Raw genomic sequence first — 8,433 nt, 5'->3', positions numbered from 1 at the left:
TTGCGTTAACTTTGTGCTGCCATTTGTCATTAGCACATCCAATTGGATAACGATAATTTTGTTGTGTCCTCGGTAACCCCGGTCTCCATCAAAATCAAGTTGGTGGACCCTCCACCACTCACAGCTTGTTTACCCAAAAGCGCCCGGCTTGCAACCTCGTTGCCTCTCGTGGACCCTCGGGTTTTCGGAAATTGCACTCTTGCACAACTTGGTTTTTTTAGGAGGGCCGCCGGTTGCTGCTACTGCAGCAGCAGCAGCAGATAGCAATGCAGGAAGGCGAGCGGGTAGTGGAGCAATGAGTGGCAAAGTGTTAGAATGAAGCCTAGCAACTCGCTCTAGATGGTGCAGGGGCTGGTTACCCCACGAGCCCTTGCTCTTGAGTAGGGGCCCACAGAAAAACCAATTTCGAATGCGTGCACTAGTAGGGCTTCTTTCCCCAATTGGCATGCATGAGCACCATCCAATAAGAGTGGTTTGCAATTGTGGCTTCCGCGTGAATGGGCTCTTAGTGTCACACATCTTCAAAATAAGCAAGAAGGCACGTGCATGCCATGGATAAAGGATATATGGTCAAGATGGGTTTAATAGAAACTTTCCTATATCAGAATGGAATTTCTTATGGACCTTAGATATGTCAGCAATCATCTCAAAAATACTTGAAGATACGAAATGAAACTTTATATTCTTTCTTTAAAACATTCTCATGAGTCTATGATTTATGTGCATGTAATGATTGTGTTCTTCCAATATGCTCTAGATGCATACATTTTGGATAACCTTTAATAAGTCAAACATCAAAGTTTAAATTTATATGCATGTGATCGTGTTCTTTCAACCAACATGCTATATATGCAAACGTTTTGTATAACTGTTAGTGCATTAAACATCGATTATCATATAAGCTAATCCTCTAAGAGATACTCTAAGGCAAAAAGATTCAATTTAGTCATTTTCACGCTTTCTTTTATCCATGTCTAGTGATCCTATTGCTGCAGAAGTATGTGTAGGGAAAAGAAGAGATGTAGTGCTAATAAGAGTATTTGAGGAAGTATTCTAGATGTGTGTGAGATTAGGGAAAAGAAGATGCAGCGCTAGTAAGACTATTTTGAGATGCAAGAGTATGTGGAGCTTTTGCAATGTGTACGAGATGTGTCTATCGCTTTGCCGCTTCATGCGAGTGACTTCTGTCTTTAGCTCTTTTTCCCGATGGATGGCTTGCATCGTTTGAAGCGTTAGGGCACCATAATAGTGTTTGAGCTTACTACCGTTGATGTAACCATCCATCTCAACGCCATTAAGCCTTGTGGCATGATTTCCACAACTCGGTATGGACCCATACCACGATATTTCAACTTATGTTTCATATTCCTCACGCTATATAATAACACAAGGTCTCCTTCTTGTAGGTCCTTATTCAAAATGACCCCCTGCGATGCCCAAATGGGCTTTGTCCAACAACTTTGCAAATTCGTTCTCACAGACACAACAGCGTATTATACCATCATTCCCCATTCGATAAAGTTGGCGACTATCAGTTGGTATGGTGTTGCGTCCTTAATGCTTTTTCTGGCCCAATCCTTGTTGAGGGCCTTGTTTTCGGGGAACCCATTGGCCAAAAAGTGTTCGATCTCCAAGGCCCATTTTGGAATAAGATCTACAAGGAATAGCGGGGTATCTGGAAGAACAAAATACACTCCAATCATCGGTTCTCCATTGGGAATAAGGGACATGTGGTTAGCCATAAAGTGGGTGCGACCCTTATGTACAGCTACAGTGAAATCAAACTCTAGAAGAATAAGCATGTGAGTTGGATAATGAGGAACGAAGATGGTGAAGGTGATTTGGATTGATCAAAGTATTGAATGGTTGCCAAAGGCCATGGGCCATATTGTAAAGTAATGAATATTAAGCCGTGGGCAAATAAATATTATTAATTGTGGATGAGGACATATTAAGCCTTGTGATATTTTAATCCCGTTGGACAAGGGATACTTTTGAATGTGCTATTATTGGCTCTTTGCTTTTTGGAATTACAATTATAAATACTCTAGATGGGATGCAAGGGCTACCATCTAGGGGGGCAGATTGGACCCCATGCAATGTCGCTCTGTCTTTCTCTTCTCTCATCCACTTGTTTCCTTGTTCTTGGTTTCTATCATGAATTTGTGATCATGTTTAATTCTAATTTGTGATCATGTTTAAATTTAATTTGTGATCATGTTTAATTTTAATTGTCGTAACAATGGTATCAGAGCCATGACTACGCTCTAGCCTAACTGTGGGAGTCAACCGACATGATTTTCTCCAATCTGATGACACAGTTGTTCTCAAGGTGTTTTTTCTTATCGTTTCGACTACTTGATTGCTAGGTTTTGAGTTCGTATGCAAAAGTTATCAAAGATGCTTCTAAAAATTGACACTACAGTTGCAATTGACAAAAATGGCCCCTAATAGCTTGTTCAAAGGATATGCACTGGTTCTTTTGAGTGGTTGGATCACTATATTCCAACTTGAGGTAAGAAATTTATGATTGTTTCTTTTCACTGCTTACTGTTAAACAAATTGGTAGAAGCAGTCTTTAGATAGAAACATGAACAGCCACAACTAGAGATGACTTAATCTTAGGGCATGATGATAGAAAAGATTCATTTGCTTAGGGAATGAATGATATTTGAAGGAATAGTAGCATCATGTGATTTCAAGAATGGAAGTCATATGAAAATCGCAACAGGGATGCCACTCTCCTAAGGGAAAGACCGCAACTATTTAATTTGGAAGAAAGCAATAGGACCAAATCAAGAATCGAGAGTTGTGGATGAAACAAGAACAAATAGATGGACTACATGCATGCTATTGCTTCAACAACAATCGGCAATTTCTCTTGTCAATTTAGTAGACACTATCAAGCATACAAGTGTTGTGTGACGAGATGACCAAGGCATCTCTAGATACATCTTTCATCCTTCTTCTTTCTTTAAACTTAATTGCTTTACTTAAGTTGCATATGATGAGGTCACTATGAAAGAGAGGCTCTGCAAGGAATCTCCTTTGAACCTATTAGACCAACAATTGAACGGGAAGCAAAAGAAAGTTGATTGGGGCTCAACCAAGCAAGCAAAGATTTGGAAGGACAAAGGAGATACGAATCTATTCCCATATTTTTATTTTTCCATATTTTTCTTTTTCTTTTTGTGATCATGTTTAATTTTAATTTGTTATAACACTCTCAATCATTGTATAGTTCATTTTTGCATCATTAAGTTGGTAGCTTGCAAAATAAATCAGATAATCTAGATTATACTCGCCTGGTTGCACCAACATCCACTCTATTGCGAACTTAGAGGCATCAATATGAACATGGAATATCTAATCCCAGTTTGGTGGTCACAAGATCAGGGCTGAATCTAGAATGAGTTTGAGAGTTTCATAGGAGATTTGGCACTTCTCCGTCCAATGAAAAATGATCAACAACTTATACAAAGGGATACTTATAAATAAATCTAGGATAATAGCCCATATGCTCGGTAAATCTCTGTACACCCTTTGCATTGGCAGGCTCTAGGATGAGTTTGATTTTATTATGGTCCATGGAGATTCCATTCTTGGACACAACATGTCCGAGTATAACCTCGTACTTAACCCATAATTGGCATTTGAGTGGGTTGAGGGAGATCCGATAGAGGCGACACCTTTCGAAAACAAGTCATAGGGGTGGTCATCCCAATTGGAATGAACACATAGATCATCGAGAAATACTTCTAGGAAATCCTTCAGATATTTCTTAAAAGCCATGATCATTAGTCTCTGTAATGTTTCAGGAGCATTGGTGAACTCAAAGAGCATCACCTTGGAAGCATAAACTCCCCATTCCATCGAAAATGTGGTTTGCATTGATCCTCTAGTACTATGGATACTTGTTTGTATCTAGAGAATCCATCGAGGAAGCTATAAGCCTCCTTTCCGCGGCGACTCTTTTCAGCACGTGCTCCGTGAAGGGCAGTGGCAGGTATGGGTCCTTTGAGTCACAACATTTACCTTTTTTAGATCTATGCGTCCTCAAATCTTATCGTTCTTTTTCAGAACAATGATGATTGGGGACACCCAATCTGTATGCTTAATCTCATAAATGAATTGATGTCAATTAACTTTCATATCTCTTCTCTTACAATCATCGCATCCTTTGGATTCATCAGGTAGGGTCTCTGCATCACTGGTCTAATATCATCCATCATAGAGATGGTATGTTGTACGACCTCGGGTGGCTCACCCTTCATATCAGTGTACTTCCAAGCGAAGCAATCTTGATACTCATGCAAGAGTGCAATTAGAGCCTCTTCTTGCTCGGGGGTGAGGTCGTCCACTATGTAGACCACTTTAGGGTCTTCTCCTTCTATTACAAGGTCACTTCCTTGACCTTAGCTGGACAATCGTAACCATGTTGATTCCCTTCCTCTGCTAATCTTTTAGCTTGCATAAGAAGTATTTTGCAGTCCTTAACCGTATAAGCCTTAGAGTGCTTGGGGATATGGCTAACCTAACCCCTCCGGTCACCTAGCTGCTTCCTCCCCTCCCGCTGTCCCCTTATCCCCCTTCAGCTCCTCAACAATCACCACATTCCTATAAACGGGCAATGTAGGACTAGCGCATGCATACTGAATGCAACACTAAGAGAAGTCGCACCAAACCGATCAAACGGGAAAACCGCAAAAAATTTCACGGTAAAATCAGCGTCCCCTTCTTCATCGTCCTCCAAGGCTTTTGGGGTAGGTTGCTTCTCCTTAGGAGAAGTTTTGGTATTTTTTGCCTTAGGGGTCTTGTCTTTCCAGGGAGCTTTAGCTTTCGATGGGGCCTTGTCCGCAACTAGAGGAGCTTCCTCTACCTTAAGGGATCCTAGGAGGGCTTTGATTCTATCCAATCTGGCTTCCTAATTAGAAGAGAACTCTTGGCGCACTGTCTCGACACCCACATATCTCAACCAGTCAAGATTCGTCTTAACCTTTCGTACCCCTTGGCCATCCTTTGATGCCCTCAAGATATTAATTATGTTTAAGGGGACTATAGTTGAGGCACATTGGGATCATAGGCCACCATACATGTCCCTATTTTCTCGACCACGTCTATGGTTGGTAGGGCATGCATGAAGTTTTGTGAGAACTTGGGTTCTAGTAGCAGGGTATACTAATGCTTGTCTTGGTCCTTTCCTTCATCCTTTTCATTGCATGCCTTTGGTACACATTTGCGAAGGCGGACCTCTATATAGTATCAGACTCGACGACGAATACATTACTGGTCATCGGGTGGGCTTTCCATGTCTGAGGACCTTTATGATTTGTTCATCTTTGCACAGATAGATTCATGGTGACATCACATTGCAACCTTGTGACAACAAAGAGAATGTTGCAGATATCTTTACCAAACCACTTGGGAAAAGAGCTTTTTGAGAAACACTGACAAGCTCTAGGTTTTCTTCAGAGGAAGGACATTCCCTTTAAAGGGCTATGATGGAATGTAATGTTTAGTGCTTCTTCCATTCCCCATAATCATCATCTTGAGGGAAGGCCTAATGATGTTGATCTTGAAGGAAGGTGTTGAGGATGCATCTCAACATCATGTGATCATATGTGCATAGCACTAACACAAAAGAGCGCTAAAAGGCACAAGGGCTGGAAACCCCAACCCTAACCCTAAAGGGCTTTGTATATGCTCATTATTTTCAACTAATACTAGTGTACACCTAGTCATTTGTGGTGTGCTCTCTAGGTATGCCATCTTTTCTCATCTCCACTCTTCTCCTCTCCCTCTCCATATTTGTTCATTGGCTCCATTTGGGACCACATGGGGCAAACCTTCCATGAATGATCTTTGTAGCATTCCTAAATAATTTTCTCCTCAGGGTTTAGATCCCTATACCATTGACCTGCCTTGCCATCTAGGCTCATCCCAAAAGCATTGCCCTTATCTAGGTCTCCAATTTCCCCAAAAGTTTCACGAATCTACTCAAATCTTTCCACATGGGACACTGGATCTCCTTCGCCTTGAACTTAGTGATGAGTTTGGAGATTATGACTAGTTTACTCCTAGAGGAGTTGGTATCCCTTCCAGTGAAGCTTGGTGGCCTTGCCCCCCTTCACTAGGATCCTCAAGGCTTCATCAGTAAATAAGCACCGTTTGTGGCGTAGCAAGATTTATTGATGGGGAGGGCACTGTCCCATAAGTGCTACAGTGGAGGTGAATTGTTTGTTAACTGTCATTGGTCACACAAAAGTGGGATTGGTGGTTCTTAACCCACTAGATCCTGAGACCGGCATACAAGGCAGACTTGGTCTCACCAGTAGCTGCACTAGTGATGGCCTGGGCATAGGCACACTTGGGTTGAGCACCGATCTATAGGGAGCGGTTGCCAAATAGGGGGTACCTTCTAAGCCACTTTCCCAACTTGGATATAACAGGGGTTGGAAAGTTGACATTCGGGGTAACGTGTCCTCCCTTGGTGCAATATGCTTGGCCATTTGTGCCATAGGATTTTGTGTTGGCTGACAACTACTTGGCATCCTCGGCTCAAAGTTATCACTAAATGAGGGTGCTCCCTCATAGAAGTGCACATGTGGTGCCATTGAACTCACCAGTGTCACGACACGATTTTATATCCTAGAATGTATTAGGCTAGGTTGATTGAAATGTATTAATTAGAAGGTAGGCTAGGTAGGTTTAAATGGCTGAATGCCATATGGATAATGTATTGGACATATCTTAATTGATTATTAAATGGTGCACTTACACATGTAGGTCCTAGGTTAGGAATGCATGGGTGCATTAATAAATGGTAGACATAAGAGAGTCATAGGCTAAGGGTAGAATAATGGGGTATGCCCAAGGGATGGATCCCAAGAGGCATGAGAGGTTGTGAGCTCTCGTATGCATGGAATGTGTGCATGAGGCATTATGCATTCATATATGTGGTTTGTGGATGGCATGAGCATTCTAGAGTGGTCAATAGCAAAAGTACACTCACGTGGGCACTCCTTCCACCCCATTTGGAGGGCCAATGCTTCTCAATTTATGCATCAATCTACACACACATGCATCCCTGTATTGAAGAGCATGACAAGTGGTATCAGAGCCAAGATCCTCTGACAGTGAGAGCCTGCCATGTGGAAGTTGCAATAGTCACTGCTGATATCGATGTGAAGTCATCATTAAAGGAGTTACCAGGGGGCTTCATTCTCTTTTTCCCCTCTAAAATTTAGTTAAAATTAGATCTCTATCTTCTTCAGCACGCAAGGAGATGCTCAGTACATTCATTGAAAAAAAAACTGCCATTGAAAAAAAACTGCCAATCGTGGGCTTTCAGGGAGTCCGCACACCTCATTAATTATGCCCCCCCCTCGTGGCTTGTAAAGGCCTTGTGTAGGCCTTGAGAAAAGGCCTTGTGAAGGCCTTGCATAAGGCTCAAGGCGCCCGTGTGGCACGCAGTGCCGCAGTTTCTATCACGACCCGTGCTTGGGAACCGCATGTAGCTGCCGCGATGCGTCCCCGTCAACCCTGCGGTCTGCACCCTGCAGCCACGGCCTTAATAAAGGCAGAGCCTTACTTAAGGCTACAGCCACGCCTCTATCACCACCCTCTAACTCGCCGCCTTCACTATCGCGTGTCAACCCACCGACTCGGAACCTCCTACTCCATGCTACTCCTTGTGGGAGCAATGCAAGCACGTATGGGCCATAAGTGTCACGCAAATGGCTTCTGGATTTGTCGCAATATAATCCTCATGGGAAGAAGGGGAAGAAGGAAGGGGAGAAGGGAGAGGAAGAGGGAGGGTGGGGAGGAAGAGGGGATGGGAAGCAAGAGGCAAGAGAGGAGGAAGGGGGATGAGAGGCACTCACAAAGGCAAGAGACAAGAGAAACACAAGACACGGATAAGAAGAGAGCTTCTATTTCTCAAACTTGCAAGTAACAATTGAAGACCAAAGTTTGACTTTTGGCCTTTTATACAAGTCACCTTTTGAAGGGAGCGCCAACCCTATGCTCTCACTCCTCTTCCTACCTTTTCTAGTATCTTATTCGCATTTACTTTTATGTTATCTACACAAATGCATAGTTTCTCATTCTTTATCGAACCTATCACAATAGGTGAAAGCCATGTCACCTTCTCCAGCGGATAATAAATCTAACTTTCAACAATATGTCAGTCTCATTTCACTGGTTTCACAGAGTTTTGATTCATCATATACCTTTGCTGAACTATAGGGGTCACATCCTTCTTCAAATCAAATTTATGGACACAACTTTGGGTCTACTCCCACATATCTGTGTATTCCCAAGCAAAAACATATTTATATTCCAGAGCACCTGAACCAACTCTTTCCCAAATTTCCCTTGAGTATGCACACTTATTTTGTCTGTTTGGCGCTTCTCTACCATTCCCATATTAAA

This window comes from Dipteris shenzhenensis, chromosome 6 (assembly GCF_047967505.1).
Source record: "Dipteris shenzhenensis isolate YYH24624 ecotype China chromosome 6, Dip_SZ_1.0, whole genome shotgun sequence".
Taxonomy (NCBI): Eukaryota; Viridiplantae; Streptophyta; class Polypodiopsida; order Gleicheniales; family Dipteridaceae; genus Dipteris; species Dipteris shenzhenensis.
Note: the sequence above shows the minus strand (reverse complement) of the source record.